This window comes from Diabrotica virgifera, chromosome 5 (assembly GCF_917563875.1).
Source record: "Diabrotica virgifera virgifera chromosome 5, PGI_DIABVI_V3a".
NCBI classification, from domain to species: Eukaryota; Metazoa; Arthropoda; class Insecta; order Coleoptera; family Chrysomelidae; genus Diabrotica; species Diabrotica virgifera.
Window position 1 is genome coordinate 45,340,845 of NC_065447.1, and position 19,449 is coordinate 45,360,293.

The 19,449-nt window shown below is 32.9% G+C and overlaps 6 non-coding genes across 6 annotated transcripts; all 6 read left to right on the forward strand.

The window, feature by feature from the left end:
• The first annotated feature begins 4,872 nt into the window (after positions 1-4,872).
• LOC114326155 (small nucleolar RNA SNORD31) lies at positions 4,873-4,942 on the forward strand. Its single transcript, XR_003651800.1, has one exon. It is a non-coding gene; the product is annotated as a small nucleolar RNA SNORD31 (small nucleolar RNA).
• A 133-nt stretch (positions 4,943-5,075) lies between these two features.
• LOC114326156 (small nucleolar RNA SNORD31) lies at positions 5,076-5,138 on the forward strand. The gene has a single exon (XR_003651801.1). It is a non-coding gene; the product is annotated as a small nucleolar RNA SNORD31 (small nucleolar RNA).
• A 2,561-nt stretch (positions 5,139-7,699) lies between these two features.
• On the forward strand, positions 7,700-7,766 carry LOC114326153 (small nucleolar RNA SNORD31). Its single transcript, XR_003651798.1, has one exon. It is a non-coding gene; the product is annotated as a small nucleolar RNA SNORD31 (small nucleolar RNA).
• Positions 7,767-13,846: 6,080 nt separating this feature from the next.
• Positions 13,847-13,908, forward strand: LOC114326152 (small nucleolar RNA SNORD31). Its single transcript, XR_003651797.1, has one exon. It is a non-coding gene; the product is annotated as a small nucleolar RNA SNORD31 (small nucleolar RNA).
• Positions 13,909-18,183: 4,275 nt separating this feature from the next.
• LOC114326154 (small nucleolar RNA SNORD31) lies at positions 18,184-18,250 on the forward strand. Its single transcript, XR_003651799.1, has one exon. It is a non-coding gene; the product is annotated as a small nucleolar RNA SNORD31 (small nucleolar RNA).
• Positions 18,251-19,009: 759 nt separating this feature from the next.
• Positions 19,010-19,083, forward strand: LOC114326151 (small nucleolar RNA SNORD31). The gene has a single exon (XR_003651796.1). It is a non-coding gene; the product is annotated as a small nucleolar RNA SNORD31 (small nucleolar RNA).
• The last annotated feature ends 366 nt before the right edge of the window (positions 19,084-19,449 follow it).

Consider the following 19,449-nt stretch of genomic DNA (forward strand, 5'->3'; position numbering starts at 1 on the left):
CTACATACCTAGTGGGTATGCTGTGTTTTGGCTCAGAATGTGTAAACCTATCCCTATTCTTGAACAGGAACAGTAAACACTCATATATATAAAGCCCTGCCACAGTTAATAATCTTAACTCCTTAAATTTTCCCCTACAGGTCCTTCGAGCTTTTATCTTGAGCATTGTTCTTATTGCTCTCTTCTGAGCAATGAATACTCTATCAACATCAGTTCCTCCTCCCCAGAAAATAATACCATATCTGAGCACTGAGTAGATGTTTGCAAAATAAACTGTCTTAAGGTGTTGTAAATTCAAATACTTAGACATTACTCGTAATGAATAACATGCCATGTTGATTCTCTTGCGAACAACACACAGATGCTCTGACCAATTTAGATGTTGATCTATGTAAATACCCAAGAATTTTGTATTTGTTGATAATTCAACAGTTTGATCATCCAACTCAATCTCCTCTGGAATTATCTCATTATTTTGCTTTGTGTGAAAACAAACACAGTGAGTCTTCTCAGTATTTAAAACCAATTTATTTTTTAAGAACCAATTCTGAGCTGTTTTTAAGTGATCTGAAGAAATACTCAGAAGATCCTCAAACGTTGATGCTAATGTTAATAAGTTTGCATCATCTGCAAAATTTACAAGGTGAGACTCACTGCTCAGTATTTCGTTACCAAGATTGTTAATGTAGAAAACAAAAAGAAGTGGTCCCATGACACTGCCCTGAGCAATACCAAGTTGTAAATTCCCTTCTTCTGAAGAAAACTGTTGTCCTTCTCGAGTTATAATAACTTTTTGTCGTCTGTCAGTGAGGTAATCTCTTATCCAGTCCCGAGCAGGGCCACGAATTCCATATCTTTCTAGTTTGTTGATCAAAATATGATGATCTATGCTGTCAAACGCTTTTGATAAGTCCAGGAACACTCCCAAGGAAATCTCCCCGTTCTCCCATCCATTCAAAATCTTATCCACGAATTCGTATGTAGCTGTTTCAACAGACCTTCCCTTGAGATATCCATGTTGTGATTCAGCAATTAGGTGGTCATCATTGAAAAAGGCTATAAGTCTTGTGCACATTGCTATTTCGAAAATTTTTGAAAATGTCGGTAGTAAACTGATGGGTCTATAATTTTCCAATTTGGTTTTATCTCCCTTTTTATGTAAAGGTTTCACTAGAGCTAACTTTAGTTGATTAGGGAAAATACCATACTTAAAAGAGTTATTAATAATGTGGCACAATGGTTCTGCAATCTGTTCTGCACAATGTTTCAACAGATTCGCCGAGATCCCATCATAACCTGCACTTTTTTTATTTTTTAGCTTTGAGATGATATTAAGAATTTCAGAAATAGTTACTGGTATAAGAAAAAAAGATTTGGTGTTATATGGAATACTGCATGAAAAAGTGGCTTGAGGTTGAGTTTTTATTAAATTAGGACCTGCATGAAGTACAAATTTGTTAAAGTTATTACAAATATCCTCAGGCTTACCACTAATATTCGAAGTTTGATCGACATATTCTGTAACTGTACCATTAATTTCCCTAACAATCTGCCAAACGCATTTTGATTTGCTTTCACTGTTATTTATACGCTCTTCATAATGAGCACTTCTTGCATCGCTCAGGAGACGATTGTATTCCTGCTTCTTTGTTTTGTAAGCCTCACTGTAGACTCTGTCAGACCTACTAAGCACTAGAAGGATGTCTAGCTCATTCTTACATGCAGCAACCTGCTGATTAGGTTTTAGTATTTTTTTTGCTGAACTGAGACTATAGGAAAGCAATAATCAAAGGTAGACCCAACAATACTGACAAAAGCATCCCATTGCTCATTTACCAGTGATTCAGGGGTAAAAAACAGTGAGTCCCATTTTTGACTAAAAAGCATAGACTTGAAGTTATTTTTATTTGTAATTGAAAAAATTCTTTTTTTAACTTTTTTGAGTTTTCCACTTATTTGCAAAGTAAAGGACACCTTCTGGGCAGTATGGTCAGACATATGACTGCCCACCACCTCTGCATCAAAAACGTTTATATTAGTGTAAATATTGTCAATACAACTTTGAGAAGTCCTACTTACCCGTGTATATTCTAAAATAGAAGGAGCAAAATTAAAAGACTGCAACAATTCACTGAAATCTTTAGCATTACTGTCCTTAACATTCATTATATCTAAATTAAAATCTCCAGCAATAAAACATGTGCATTGCTCATTCAGTAGTATATTTAGAACTGACTCAAGTTTTACTAAAAAGTCATGAACAGGTTTTGTGCTTGTTCTGTATATACATATAATTATGACCTTTTTTTTATAAAATGAGAGTTCTACGGCAGAACACTCAAAACATTCTTCATCGCCAAATATGGTTATGTCACTTCTATGTACATACTCTATACCATTCCTTAAAAAAATTGCTGTGCCTCCATATCCATTTTGCCTGCAAAATGCTGATGCCAGTGAATATCCCACCAAATTATATGCAGACAATTGATCGATGGTTTTCCAATGTTCGCTCACACACATAGCAAGAACATTTTTTTCATCGTTTAGAAATTCTTGAAGAGCATCATGACTTGTTCCTATAGATTGAAGGTTTTGGTGCACTATACACACCTGGTCAGAAGCAATTTTTTCAAGTTGATTATTTAACCTATCTATTGAGGTGCTAGATTCTTCAGGTTTAAAAATTCACTAACATAAAGACCGACTGGCCAAAAATCAGGAGTTAGGACTGTGGGCACGCTCTCTTGTGTTACTCCAATTTTAAAAGAGCTAATGAACTTTTTCTTTGTGCGTAACTTTTCTATGACACTATTTTGAACCCCATTTTCTAGCATGTATGATTGCACATCCTTTGCTGTTGAATCGTCAGTGAGACCTGACAAGAAAATCCAACTATAACTAGACACACTGGGGGCAATTTTAAGATTGGAAGTTCCATTTCTTTTGCCTTGAATGGGTGCTGGTCGTTTATTTTTTAAGAAACCCCTTTTTCTTTGAGTTTCCCAACCATCCATATGTTGATTTTTACTTGACGATGATGGAGCATTTTGATTCGTTGTATTATTAATTTGAGTTTGTTTTATAAGATTTTCATGTGAAGACTTAACAGTTAGTCTTGAATCATCAGGTTTTATTGTCTCGTCGTTATTAATGTTTAACACATCATTCATTATTAGCTGAGTTTGTGTCTTCATAATTTCTAAACTAACAACTTGTTCATTTATTTTTGACTGACCTTGTATGACATTCTCATTAATTTTCGTAGAGTTTCCTTGAAGTTGTCCATGTTTGTCTGCTGAAGCCTCTTGTTGTTTTGTTAAAATCAAGGTAGATTGCTGTGGTACAAGACTATTGTTTTTATTACCCTTGGGCTGTTTTTTGTCCATCTGTTTATCTTTTTGTAACTGATTCATTTTTTCTTCTAGAGATACTATTTTCTCATTCAAAAGTTTTATTAAGACTTCCTTGTCTACTATTATAGTGTTTTTATCTTGTATTGTTGCTCTTAATAATTTATTTTCTTCTTTTAGAGAATATTCTTCTATTGAAGTTGAGGTTAGGTTGACATCACCTTTTTCAGCATGAAAATTTTCAGTAATATTTTCACTGCAGCACGTTTTTGCTCTCTCTGCGCAACTGGAGTGATAAACTGAATTACATTTAGCACAACACACACCAGATTTTACATTTTTGCTACAACCTTTACAAAGTTTCTTTAGGATATCTAAACCGCGAACTTTATCGGCGGCGGCCATCTTGTCGCCTATCTTGGCGGCCATCTTGTTTTCCTATATGTACTTATTTGTATGGTGGTCCTTTTTCAAGAAACTTTGAAAAAAATTTGTATTTTTCTTATTTTGGTCACATCGAACTTTCAGATTTATCACTTTTTTTTTCAGATTTATGCTAATTTTTTGAAATGATTTTGAAATATCTCATGTCCTCCAAATCTCTGCTTTAGTACTCCGGTTTTATTGTTTGTCCAGTTTCCTTTTTTCATGTAATTTTTAGTGGTCCTTTATTTTTTGTTTTTTGCTGTTTTATATAATAATTTAACTTTCCCTTGGTTAACAAACCATAAATCCATTTTTCCAAGAGAAAAATTATTTTTTTATCGTTATAGGTTGAAAACTTCATGCAATTTTCACACTCCTTTGTTAATAAAAGACAAACTAAAAAGCTTTCATTAATCCTTAAGGCCTGTTTTCACGCTACGTCTTATTGTACGTTTTGTTGGATAGGACAAATCCTATACAATAAAACGTAGCGTGTACAGCAAAAATGACATAATTTTTGCTGTTTACACGCCACATTTTATTGTATCACACAAATCGTACAATAAGATGTAGCGTAAAAACGGGTTTTAGTCTTCCAGCTTGTTTAGAATTGTTTTGACAGTTATTTCCCAACAGTACTTAAGTCCGCCCAATTTTTTCTGTCATAGCTTTTTAAAATAAGCTCAAGGCGTTGTTTTTTCTCAGAGATCCTTTAGAGCAGCGTTTCCCAACTGGTGGGTCGCGGGCAGATTTCAGATAGGTCGCTGTGTGGTTCTTACAGTAGCTGAATAACATACATATATATCATCATGGGTGAGGGATGAGTCGCGAAAATGAAAAACCATCAGAAGGTGGGTCGCCATACATAAAAGGTTGGGAACCACTGCTTTAGAGTATCTACATAATAATATCTTCTTATATATTTAAAACAAAATCGTTTGAATGACATAAGTATTAAACAAAGGCTAATAACGAATAAATGATATTTAACAGAACATTCTCAAAGTAGGTGTACTTCAATACTTGGGATTTAAGGGTACCCAAATTTGGTGGTATGTACTTGAAAAGTACTGTGGGAAACTAAGGGTTAAACATAAAGTATGATGAGTTCTTTACCGCCCCAGGCTGATACAACTATGAATGATTGGTTGATCTGATATTGTCTGTTTATAGATTAGATACTTGTATTGAAAGTTTTTGGTTTTATCTTGATTATAATTAATCATCTCTTTAAATTCTTGTTATATTATTTACTATTTTGATTTAAGACATTTTATGATGACAAATTATATTTTAATGATTATTGCTATTACCGCCCCAGTCTGAACTGCATGACTGATTGGTTAATTATGATTTCCCATTCACACTCTAAATGTGATTCATTAATAGATCAAATAATTTACTTTGAATATTTTGATTTCAGGTACATAGTGTTCCTACAGAACTAGAGGATTTTTTAAAATTGAAGGTAAGTTCTTGAGGGATTCACATTTTCTTATCTTATTGCTACTGTAACTTGCTTTTACTACTTTCTACCGCACCAGTCGCCATCCTGTAGATTTCTTTTGGTCATGGCCTGTCTGATGTCCTCCTGTCATCGGGTGTTCCTTTTGACCCTAGATTGATGGAAGGCTGAACAAATTGGAAAAAAGTTGTACAGTCAGCCAAGAATAGAGATTTAACATATCTGAAAAAACGGGAAAAATTGAGAAACAATCAGGGTTTTTTTCCAGACCACTGGAAAAATTGGTAAAAATGGGAAAATTTAAATAATTTTTCATTGAGACTTGAAACTTGAAAAAATACCAATTTTAAACTCGTTTAAATATATTTTGTAAAAATAATATCTACAATATAAGTACAAACATGACATACTGCAAGCGCCAGTTAACTTGGCGACAGCGAATACGCACAACTACACTGAGACTGATGATCATCCCATAAGTCACTGTGCAATGCGTCTCGTCAAGTTAACTGGCGCTTGCAGTATATATGTACTGTCAAAAATTATAATTATTGCCTAATAATTCAAAGTATTAAAACCGAAATTTTAAACAGAAAGTAAATTATTTGACCAAAGCGCTCAGTGGTATATTTTAATCTGAGTCTGAATCTTCAGACCAAGCATCTGATTCAGACTCGAACCATGCCTCATCATCCTGGACTGATAAAACATGATTTTTGTCAGTTTCTTCTAAAAGTGGATCTGGTCTAGCATCGTAAATGAATATTTGTTTTTCGTTTATAACCAAATTTAAATGAATAGCAACAACTTCCGAATTTTATCCTGTGATAATATATTTCATTTGCTTGTATGTATGAGGCTGTATAAAGACCAGTTTCTTTCTGAAGAGGCGAAAGATGGAGATCCATTTAAAATTCGGGAGGCAATTGGCATAAGTTGCTGCGATGTACACAAGCCTTGCCACCATATAAGGGGATGAGTATTATCTACACTATCCCATAAAGAATTTAGACCAAAAGAATCCAGTTCTTGTTCCAAATTGGGCCAGATTTGCCACCACCTTCGCTACATCTAGGATTTAGTGAATGAGCCATTTCAAAAATGTAAGTCTATAGCTTCCATTAGTTGGTCTTCATTCAATTGTTCTCCTTTAAAGCGAGCACCAAGAAGATTGACTTGAAAGTGAATCTACTTAAAACAAAATTTGTAGCGTTCTTCAGCATATTTTAGCAAGCTTTAGATAAGAGAACTAGTCTGGTCAACTTGTTGGAGAATATTTAATATTGTGTTTTATAATTAAAGACAAAAGGCACTTCTGATAATACCGATCTATCCAATTGTACAAATTTATCGATTTTAATATGGGATGCAGAATTTGTTTAGTATATTGTAACAAATTTCAATTTTTCCATATTTTTCGGAAAAAACAGGTTTTTTTCCTGTGGGTTGAAGCGCTACGTGATGATGATTGTCAGACCTCGACCCAATAAGTTTCTATGCTTTCTACTATAATCTTGTAGATTTTGATCTCTATCTTGTCTAGTTTGTGTGTTTGATGTCCCACAATTTACTTGTTTGGTCACCTGTTTACTTTGTCTAATTGAGGGGTCTAGATTCAAAACCGGACATTTCCACTTTGCCATTCCAAGTAAACAAAAAAAAACAATTTACAACTTTACTGTTCCCTATCTCTAATTGGAGGAAAAGTCCACTTTTGCATCTGAACCAATTCTTTCACACTGAGTAACTATTAGGGACTGTCCAATGTTGCATTTCAGTCTCACTAGAACCTTCTTTATATTTTATTCTTTAGTTGTAGCTCTAAGGTACTTGTGTGCCTCAAAATTTATAATTTTACAGTTGTGTAACCCCTACTTTTCCATCAACTAGGTATTCTACATTTTTCATATTGTCCCCCAAGCCTTAAGGCTTGGGATCCACTATGTTGGCGCTTAGCGCTCCCTGCAACTGCTCCAGTCGAAATGACATGCTCTTTTCTACATATAAACCGCCACCGATTCTACATATAAACCGGAGCGCGCACTGTTGCACGGTCCGGGAGCGCCAACTTATCCACTATGTGGAGCAGTTGCGGGAGCGCGGAGCACCAACATAGTGGATGCGTGTCTTTATCCATTTTTCTGACATACAGATGTTACATCATCCTCAGCTAATAGGGCTTTTTATTCACAGTCATTTGTTTCGAGCTCCTGTCATATGTTGTATAGTATAATCCATATATTAATATTATACATGAATTATACGACATTTGACAGAAACTCAAAACAAATGACAGTCGATGAAAAGCCCTATACAACCTGGTTGTCAACAAAGTGAAGGTTTGTCATCTATAGATATATCTATTTTGTAACAGTTTTGTTTCCAGTGCTGAATATAAATAAATTTCAAATAAGGTTGGAGCATTTTGCTACCTTGTCTTAATTCTTTGACCTTGATACTAAATGATGATTGCAATTACCGCCCCAGTCTGAACACTGTGACTGATTGGTGATTCTGATTCCTCTAATTAATACTTCAGATTTATTACATATTATATTTATGGATAACAAAGTTTTTGTTTTATTTCAGGAGCCAATACCACATCAGAAAAACACCCACATGCTTTATAAAACATTAGGAAGAAAAGGTAAGGATTATGTTCACTATTTTAATGTAATTTGAGTATTAATCACAAATGAGTACAGTAGAACCCCGCAAATCCGAACTTTCGGCAAATCCGAACCAACGGAAAGTGAAAAAAAATTTTAAAAATTCAAAATAAAAATTTAAAAACATGTTTATTATGTGAGAAAATAATTACGTAAGATGCTAGCTACAGTATTAAACACTGGAACAGTAATGGGTGAATAAAAGCGTCGAGTTAGACTAAACACAATCAATAAAGGAATGTGCATAATACACATTTTCCATGGTATACTATGAAGGAAAACATTGAAAAAGATAAGAAACATGAGAAACATAGTGTAATCAATATCCAGATTACAAATTAAATGAATCATTTACATGGCCGAATTCCCATGTCCCGTGACGAAACAAAACTACTGGCGTTGGCGATTTAATATTTCAGTGATCTAAATATTTTTCAGCTTTAGAATATTGGAGGCATAAACGTGCGGATAGACTTTCATAAAGGGATCGGTGGCAGTCCAAATCTTTTAAAAATCATCTTCGTTAGCTTCTTAGACTAACTTTCGGATAATCCGAACTTTTCGGAATCCGAACAGGCTGTCCCCCCAATTAGTTCGGATTTGCGGGGTTCTACTGTATTTTCAACCAACAAATGATCAGAAGCTTTGTATTCATTCAATGGCATGTCTGCATTATTACTGCTAAGTCGGGATATAGTTCGACAAATGTGCACCTTTCACTGTTTCATTGCTACAATTTACTTAACCATAGGTCTTAACAAAATGTGCAGGATAAAATTTTATCATTGGTGTTTGCTGTGCATTGGTTGTTTTTTTTTTGCAAACAATATTTCTTTATGCTGACGTAATGAATTTCAAAAATTTGGTGTTATACCTTCTTATGCATCACAATACTCAGCAAGATCAAAGCCACATTGCCAATGATTCCAATCTAAACTCACAACTCTCTTCTGAGTTACAAATCCTTCCCGTCATCCAAGAGGAAGTGACTGAAAATGATGGTTTCAAACTGGTGTCATATAAAAAAAGAAAACAAAACAGAAGACCAAGTCCCAAGAAAGGCATTAACACTGATAACCTACTAAAGGTTGTAGCACCTACTCCAATTAAATCATGGGTATTTATATCAGGTTTTACTCCTGAAACTGAAGCAACTGATGTTTTCAACTTTCTCAAAAAATATGAGCTTGACCAGGACTGTGTGTGTGAGAAGGTGGTTACCAAAAAGAACCACCTATATAGCTCTCTTTTAAGGTAGGAGTTCCTGAGATAAACAATGATGCCATAATGTCATCTGATTTATGGCCACTGGGAACTAACATAAACCATTTTCTCCATGTTCAACGCCCTCGATCCTCAGTGAATCCGCTGAAGAAAACCGTGGTGCAGTAAATGTTCCTGTACATAATAATAATAATAAAGGTATTTTAGGAAATTTTAAGAAAGCACAAAAAACTATTTTACACTGTAATATACAATGTTTGCGTACCTCCTTCTTAGATCTGGAGGTCCTCCTCAATGAAGTATCAGCAGATTGCTTATGTATAAATGAACACTGGCTAGTATCTGAGGAACTATTTTCAATTAAAATTAAGAACTACAGAATGATTTCTGGCTTTGCAAGGACTGTGGGCTCTCATGGGGGTGTAAGTATATATATTAAAGAAACCTTTGATTCTGTTTCATTAAATCTTGAAAGTTTGTCTCTTGAAAAACATTGTGAAATAACAGGTGTACATTTGGTAAAATTTGATATTCAACTTGTCACTGTGTATCGTACCCCAGATGGTGATTTAAATCAATTCTTCAATACAATGTCAAAAGTTTTCAAAAAGTTAAATACAAATAAACCTCTTATTATAACAGGGGATTTCAATGTGCACTTCAATGAAAGGGATATTGCAGCCCTGGATCTGTGCAATTTCTTTAGATCCTATAACCTCAAGAAATCAATAAAATTTAACACCCGTTATAATAGATGTCTTGATAACATATTTACAAATATTAATAGTACCATGTTGCAATCCGAAGCTGTTGATCTTTCACACACTTCAGACCACAAAGGCATATTGTTTAAATGTGAAGTGTCCCAAACTACTTCTAAATCTAGAATAAGCTACAGGCCCATTACAGAGATGGGACTGGCCTCTTTAAATAACAATCTTTGCTTACAAAATTTTGAATTTATTGATAATGAATGTATTGATGTGGACTCAAGGTTTAAAATGTTTATCGATATTTTAACGCAGGCAATAAATCTGTCTTTTCCTGAAAAATCTAGGCTTGTTGAGCAAGGTAAACAATGTAAAAAAAAAATCTTGGTTTAATGATGATTTGAAACTTATGAGGGAGAAACTACAATTTTTGACATCTTTAAATAAAAGTGACCCCGTTTTAGTGACAAAGAAAACACTCTCAGAATATAGGAAAAAATACAGACATGCTATACATAAGGCAAAGATTAAATCTAATGATGATTTTATATTAAACTCTAACAACCGTCAACAGGCTATGTGGTCCCTAATAAACTCAAGATGTAAGAATTTACCAATAAAAAATTCATCACTCAATGCAAATAGTTTTAATGATTTCTTCTGTGGTATTGCTGAAAATGTAATAAATACACTTAATCATACTGACCAATCATTCAATACATACCTTAGTTTTATACCACATGCTCCTTCATTCGCCTCTAATCATTGCTCCTTCAGATTTGAGCCAACAAATTTGGAGGAAGTTGTAAAAGCAATTGAAGAATTAAAAAATAGCCAGAGCAAGGACCCGGATGGAATGAACACAAAAATAATCAAGGCAATTAAACACAACATTAGCTTACCTTTAACTAAACTAATAAACTACTCAATTTCATCCTGCATTTTTCCTTCAGTGTTTAAAACTGCGAAAGTCATACCTCTCTTTAAACGTAAAGGTTCGGCTGATGATCATAATAACTTTCGTCCAATTTCTCTTCCAATTCTGCCAATTCTTTCCAAAGTGTTTGAGAGAATCCTAAAGAAGCAGATCAATGACTATTTTGAATCTAATCGGCTTTTTGCAGTGCAGCAATTTGGATTTAGAAAAAACAAAACAACAACACTTGCTATCGATCATTTTACAGGCAGTATTTTGGAAGGATTTGAAAACTTTCTTGATACCCTTGCCTCGTTCCTTGATCTTACTAAAGCTTTTGATTGTGTCACTCATAGTATTCTTCTTAAAAAATTACATGCCTATAATTTTCATCCTATGTCTATTCAATTGATTGAGTCTTATCTATCAGATAGATTTCAATATGTGTTTTTTAACCAGCTCAAATCTGATAAAAAACCTTTGATGTATGGAGTGCCTCAAGGGTCAGTTCTAGGTCCAATATTATTTCTCATTTATATAAATGACTTGGGATTTTCACAAGAGGGCCCGGTAAGCACAGTCCTATTTGCTGATGATACTACATGCTATCAAAGTTACCACCCTTCCCAAATCAGTGATATTGATCTTGAGACCACAGAGAGCAATTTGTTCCAATGGTTTTTGGCAAATCGTCTCTCTCTCAATAACTCAAAATCACAAACAGTGAACTTTACCCTTTAACAGATTGTTCACAGGAAGCTAAATTTCTTGGTGTTTATCTTGATCAGGGACTCACTTGGGAACGGCACATACTGAAACTTTCCCAAAAGCTCTCAAGCCAACTCTTTTTATTTAGAAACCTATCTAAGGTTACCTCCCTTCAAACCCTTCTTACATCATATCACAGCAACTTTCACTCACGACTAACTTACACAATCCTTTCCTGGGGACACTCTTGCCATATAGATAAGGTGTTTGGTCAGCAGAGAAAGTGTATTCGCATAATCACAGGTCAGGGTTATCGGGATGATTGTAGGCAGTCTTTCAGAAACCTGAGGATTCTCACACTACCTTCTGTGTACATTATGCAGTGCCTGTTGTATGTTCATCAAAATGTAGATCTGTATAAAACACAACAGCATACTTATCAGACTAGAAATCATGATGCCCTTGTACCAGACTTCAGTCGACTTGAGAGGACCAGAAATGGAACCAGATACCTAGCATTGAAATTTTATAACTGTATACCAATATCTATTAAAAGTCTTGATTTTAACCAATTTAAGAGACAAATTAAAAATTATCTTCTGATGGGTGCTTTCTACTCATTTGAGGAGTACTTCAGATCTAAATTTTGTTTTGTCCTGTAATTTAATTAGTGTTTAGTTTTTAAATTTTAGTAATAGGTTTTTTTTACTGAAGTACTGTCAACTTTTAATGTAATTTTAGACAATTTTAATTATTGCTGACCTGTAAAAGTACATTTGTACATTATTACCAATAAATACTCTACTCTACTTATCTTATATTTGTTTTCGTATTTTGTACAATTAGATTTTTCATTTTTTTTTTTTTTCCCTGCTTACAAATTCTAAAAGTAATGTGTGTCCAAAAGTAATATGACTCCAGTTTTTCAATGGCTTTAAAGGAAACAATAATAGTGAACTGCAAGAACTGTGTATATATTTCTTTGTTTTTTTTTTCTTATTTCTAATATATGGACTCCTAGATTCCCTTATAAAGGGTGATTGATTAGTGGGGTAAAGCTCAATAGATCCGCTATAGTTATAGATAGCAATAAAAGATAACAAAAATTTTAAGCCAGCTTTGAGCTTCACATTACAAAATTAGTTAGAATGTTACAGGTTGTTCGATAACAAAGTGGCCGAACAAAGTTATGTTTTTTTAAATGGAACACCCTATATTTTGTTTTAAATTCGAAATCCTGTTAATTTCTCCATCACAAAAGTATAAAGGTTTGTTATATTATACAGGGTATTTACAAAGTTATAACCAATTTTATATGAAAATCGTAACAAGTTCAACTCCCTGTATAAATAAAAATAAGCAAAACAGTAATGGTTTATTAATGCCGTATTTTTTTACATATTGTCAAAATTTTCAAAAATGATTGATATTGCTAATTTTCTTTATATCAAATACAGGGTAAGTCAAAACGCAAGTACGTTATTTTCTCAGTAATTTTAAATGAAACACCCTGTATTTTAGATCACTATTGAAAAGTACCATTACCATACTTTAATTTTAAGATAACATTTCCTATGTCTAAATTTATCAGTTTTCGAGATATTTTAATTTTTCAATGGACCAGTAGTGTGGCCACCCAAATCACCAGAATTTAATCAACTGGACTGATTTTTTTGGGGTTACGTTAATAATGAAGTTTATAAAATACCTCCAGCAACAAGGAATGAGATGAAAAATACAAAGTGTATTTAAATACAAAGAATACAAAGTGTATTTCGATGTGTTAATTTACAAATGCTTCGTAGAGTAAGTAGCTCATTCAATGATGGTTTTTAGGCGTGAATAAATGTGTTAGGAGGTAATTTTGAACACCTTATGTAATTAAATATTAAAAAAATTTCAAACACGTTTTTTTGCAAAATATGTTACTGTTAAATTATTTTTCATTCTTTATTTGTTACATTGTTACATTTACATACAAAAATAGTGTTTAATTTTCTTCACAAAATGTTGTATTTTGTGTTTGTGTTTTTTTTTTGTAAAATTTATTACTAATTTTCTTTCTTTATTTGTTACATTTACATAAATAAGTAGTTTTTAATTGTTTCAAAAATGTTGCATGTTGTGGTTGGGTTTTTTTTTTGTAAAATTAATATCTACTAATAAATTATTTTTATTTCTTTATTTGCTACATTGTTCCATTGATTACCGGAACTTTTATTGCTATCTATTACTGTAGCGGATCTATTGAGCTTTATCCCACTAATCAATCACCCTGTATGTAGTCACCATGTTTATCTCTGCTAATCAGGATTCTCCTTGTTTTTATATCAGGATATATTTATTCTGGGGACAATTTTTGTCAGTTCTTTAAAATGATTATTGCTATTACCGCCCCAGTCTGAACTACATGACTGATTGGTTATTATGACTTCCATTTGTATTCTAAATTGGATTGAATAATAGAGGATAAAATTTGCTTTAATAAATTTTTATTTTTTTTGCAGAGTCATTACGTATAAAAATTGGAGCATACTTTACAGTAAGGGCCGGTTGTTCGAACGCTAATCAAAACTGATCATTATCAAATATTTAATTACAATTATATTTGATTAAGCGTACTTCTGACAGATGTCGCATTTTGAGGTTATGTTGACTGATTTATTTTATTATTTTGGTTTTAATTTAAAATAAAACATAATTAAACTGTTTCTGATGTTAATTTCTTGTTTTTACTTACAAATCAATAATAATAATAAGCAATTTTTAATAATTTAAGAGCTGCGGCTATATTTTAATTACTGATTTACCTACAATCAATAACTGATTAGTGTTTTACATGTATTTTTCATGTCGCGATTTGATTCCCATCAAGAAAATTGATTACAATAAATGATTGATTATAATCAACTTCTTGATTAGCGTTCGAACAACCGGCCCTTAATGAAACAAAGGTAATTATTGATTATGTACACTCTTGTAACGTGATGTACAGCAAACATCACAAGTTTTTGAAATTATTTTTGAAGTTATACTTCTTTACGCGCGATATGAGGGTGAATTTTTATATGTTAAAACCTACGATCCCGGCGCATGCGCATTATAACTTTGTTCTGATTGGATGTTCAAATGACATGTCAAAAATTATCCAATATGGCAGCTGTAGTGCAGCTACGAGCCGTTAAATACCGCTATGAATTCCACGATTTTATTCGTTAGAACTACCCACGTGATATCTGTGTTGGTATTGGTCAGAGTGACAATCAGCTGTTAGACATCATTATGTGATGGAATTTTTATTTTGATGTAAATAAATATTTATTACTGATAATTTGTATAAGCAAAATTATTGTACTGCACCTACAGTGACTCACAGCCTCAATTCTGAAATGATAAAATCGCTACTCAATAAAACTGTAGCTTGTCAGTGACTCAATATTAGAAAAAAATTACATACTGAAAGTAAGTTACTAACTATAAGTCCTCTAAAATAGCATAAGCTATGTTTTGGGTTTCAGATATACCATATACTTAAATAACAATAATCCTTTAATTATTTTGTGTATGATTTTGCTATCAGCTAAAATTAATACAGAAAACAAAACTCCTTGTTGCTTATTTCTTTGGCTGATAGATTTATTTCTTGCAGTTCAGCTATGTCGATTATTATTTTGTAATATCCGTCCTAATTGTTTCAGGGTTACATTTTTTTCCAAACTGTCTTTCCACCTCATCTCTCAATTTTGGTGCACTTTTTTGGGATTATTTGCTATTTCTCTGACAATACATCTTATTGTTTGTCCGCTATAACTTTTCCCATGCGTCACGATTCATTTTCAAGCAAATTAAGTCACAACATTAAGTGAAACGAATGTCGATGTATATATACATTTTGTATACTGTATACTATATACTACACACATCAGCGTACGTTTCACTTTGTTTTGACTTAATTTGTTTGAAAATGAATCGTGACACATGGGAAAAGTTGTATCGGACGAACTATAGCTATTAGGACTTTGGAGACGGCTGCTCTGAAAAGTTCGTTTATGTACATCCGTACAGCGTATAGCGTATAGCATCTCCCTATGCTTCATTTTCCTTGAATCTTTACCTGCATAATGAGTTGGAGCAAGTTGTTTTGGCCCATACATGGCAACATTTTTCATACGAATTTCTAGTTACATACAACCTATCTTTTCATGTTGTAAGGCCAAACCCAGTTATACCAGGAAATTGGCTCAGGCCATAGCATTATTCTCTACATATAAAAAGTGTGTCCTTTTAGGTGACACAACAGATCGAACACAACAAGCCATGTGTATCTTTTTCGGTACAGTGTTGATGACAGTGTTTATCTAAAAGGATACACTGGCGCTGGAAGTGTTAATTATTGCATATTTGAAACCCAAAACACAGCTTATGCTATTTTAGAAGACTCATACTAACTTACCTACTTTCAGTATGTAAGTCTAATAAATATTGAGCCACTGACACAAGCTAGCTTTATTGAGTAGCGACTGCATCATTTAAGCTGTGAGCCCCTGTATATGTTTATCAGTCGTGGCATAGCTACACATTAAAATTGTTTCGTTGATCATTCCCTGCTTTGCTTTCTTCAGCGTGCACACTGATTTTTGTACAGCAGCTTTTGTAGCCAATAGTTACTCTTGTTTGTTTTCTAGATTTTTCCTAATCAGGACTTGATTTCTTTTTGGTTAGTTACTGTCTCCCTTCTACAATAGAGAGAGAGAGTTTGGGGCTTATTATTCGTTAAAGTGTTGGAATGCTTGTGGGTTTTGATATATGTACATACTGCAGTTGTGACGTCACTTCCTAAGTTTGCTCAAACTGTTTTATAGTGAAACCACGACTTTAAGGATTTAAGTAACATCAATTTAATTAGCAATAAAAAAGATCATGAAGATTTGACGATGCTTGTAAATACATACACCCGATTTAGATAATTTAAGTGACAGCAATGTTTAGATTGTCTTGTCAAATATACCTACATGCAACAAAAAATTTAATCAAAATTTGCATAAAAAAATTGAAATGTTTTAAAAGTTTCAATATGTAAAAACATTGAACCACAGAAACTGTTTTTCTCCACAAAGAAACAAAAATCGTAGCAACATATTAAGTAATACATTTAAAAATCCAAATGTAAATGAAATATGAAATTTCAGACATTTTAAAAGGACACAAGACACAACATGCCCTATATTTCACAAAATGCCTAGAAAATCATAATTATATAATATAACATAATTTCTCCTAAATTACTTTTCCCCATATCCAGTATATTTACTTTCATGTAAATTATCTGTCTTTAATTTTCATGCATTTATAATTTAATTTATAAGATCTATTCTAGTGCTGCTGTGTTTGTATTGAACAACTGAAATAAATTAAAATAATATTATTACTGTACAATAATTGTTTATATTTTTTATGAGATAAAAGAAATATTTTATGAGACTAGGTACAGTCTAGAAAGAAGACTAGTAGAAACGAATAAATAGTGTTTTTTTAATCAATACTGTTTTTCAATATTGATTTTCTACCACACTTTTATTTCTATCACAAAAATTGTCAATTGTAAGATAAACAAGAAATATTTATCATTTATCCGTTATCCTCGGTCAGCAGACTTGTTTTCTTGAAACGTCACTTTGCATACAATATTGGTATTTAAATATCCCGCTCTGTCATTCTTAATCATTTGACCAATACGAACACAGATATCACGTGGGTAGTTCTAACCAATAAAATCTTGGAATTCATAGCGGTTATTAACGCTTCGTAGCGCAGCTGTAGTTTGGACGGTTGACGGTTTGGTTATGTATGGTTGTTGCGTTTTAAAATTTGTGGGAAGAGAAACAACAAAGGTTAATTAATAGTTATACTGCCTTTTTAAATAGTTTTCATATTATATTTTTGAAGTTATACTTCAAAATGTTTTAATTTATGTATGTATCAGTCCAGAAAAGGTGTGGAAAGAATATATTAGTGTTTTTAAATATATTTTTCTACAAACGTGTTAAAAATGCAATTATCTGAAAGGTAAGTTGCATGTGGCTTGATGGCCTTGTTGGTAGAGCATTGGACCAGAGATCAAAAAATCGCGAGATTGCGGGTTCAAATCCCGGACGATTCATATTTTTTTCTTTTTTTTTTTAATATTTGGCATTGTTAAATTACAAGAAAAAAGAAAATGGATTTAATACATAATAACGTAGCTGAATGTAGCTTCAGTAACCGTTATTTTATATAAAACCATTATAAATATATTCTGTAGTATATACAAATTAAATTCCCACCATATTTTTTCAATAGTCAACACGTTTGCAAAGTTCAGCGTAAATATGTTATGCTTGCAAAAATGGCGATTGCTTTCCAAACACGTTTGCTGTCAAGTGGAAACTGATTGCCAACGTTTGCACCGGGTGGACGCGGCCATTATCCTAACATTGGTTGCGTTCGGACGACCACAGCGGCTGACTGTCAGCAGAAATCGGCTGAGTGGTTGTTTCCAGCGCTTCCAGGGGAATCTTAATAAATCTCTCAGCTGTGCAGCCGCTGTGTTCGTCCGAACGCACCCATTATTTGAGTAACAACCTTCAGGTCTGAGAGGCTTGGTGGCTATAGTCAAAAATAAACTTTGTTGCATACCTTATAAATTATGTTTGCTGTACTCTTCTGAAATGTATGAATTTATGATGATTATTATTACCGCCCCAGTCTGATTTCGATGACTGATTGGTGTTGCTGATTTGAGTGGTTTTTATTATTAATTATATTATGTCTTTCCAAGTATTTATGTAATTTATCTATTTCAGAAACCTTATCTAAACAAATATTCACAAAGTCCTGGATAAATTCATTAAGGTAAGTTTGTTTTCAACATTACATATACAGCTGGTTCCTAAAAAAACTGATACGACTCTTAGTAAAATTTGATCATTTTGAGCAGTGTATTTGATTGGTTTGGCATTATATTATAGTTATTATGACAGACAAATAATAAAATAAACAAACAACTGATTACATAATGTTAATTCATAAATTGTAATAATTATTAAGGTCTAAATTTTGATATTATTTTGCATTCTTGCAGTTTTCGCATCTTCAAAAGAATTCTCTTCTAATCTCTCCGAAAGCTTACGATCTTCATGAGCGGTAGATATTTTTGGTCTTCCAGAACCTTGCTTTCTTTAGAGAATTTCTTGTTCACTCCATCTTTTATTAATATTAAAAACTGTTGTTCTGCTTACGTTAAAATGGTTCTTTACGGCAAATAGTGACCAACGATCTTCTAATTTCATTACAATTCTTGCTTTTAGTTCTTTGCTAGCATGTGAAGCCATTTTTTGAGGTTGAACAGAATAAGTTATCTGACAAATTTTAAGATTTGGCAGTGACAATACGTAAATAATAACTATCCTTCAAAATACACTGCTCAATTTTCTACAAAATACACTTCAAGAGTCGTATCAGTTTTTTTGGGAACCAGCTGTACCTATTTATTGAATAATATAAAACATGATGAACCTATTACCGCCCCAGTCTGATTTTTGTGACTGATAGGTATTTCTATTTCTGATATTGATTAAAAATGTTCTGATAGGTATTTCTATTTCTGATATTGATTAAAAATGTTCTGCATGTATTGAATTGCTATAATCCAAGATTCACATTATTTTTGTGAGATACATTACCTGAATATTGGACTCTGATAATCAGAAAGAACAAAGATAGATGCCAGCGAAATGATCTGTTCGAGAAGAATGTTATGAATTCCATGGACCAACTGTATGACTAATAATTCAATTTTAAGAGAATTTAAGATCGGTAAACGACTCTCCAGCAAAGTTAATCTCCAACAACATAAAATACTCTGTATATGTGAGATCAGACACAGAAATCATTGAGACTTTTCATCCATGGAAAGGCAGAAGGCCAAACATTAAGAAGA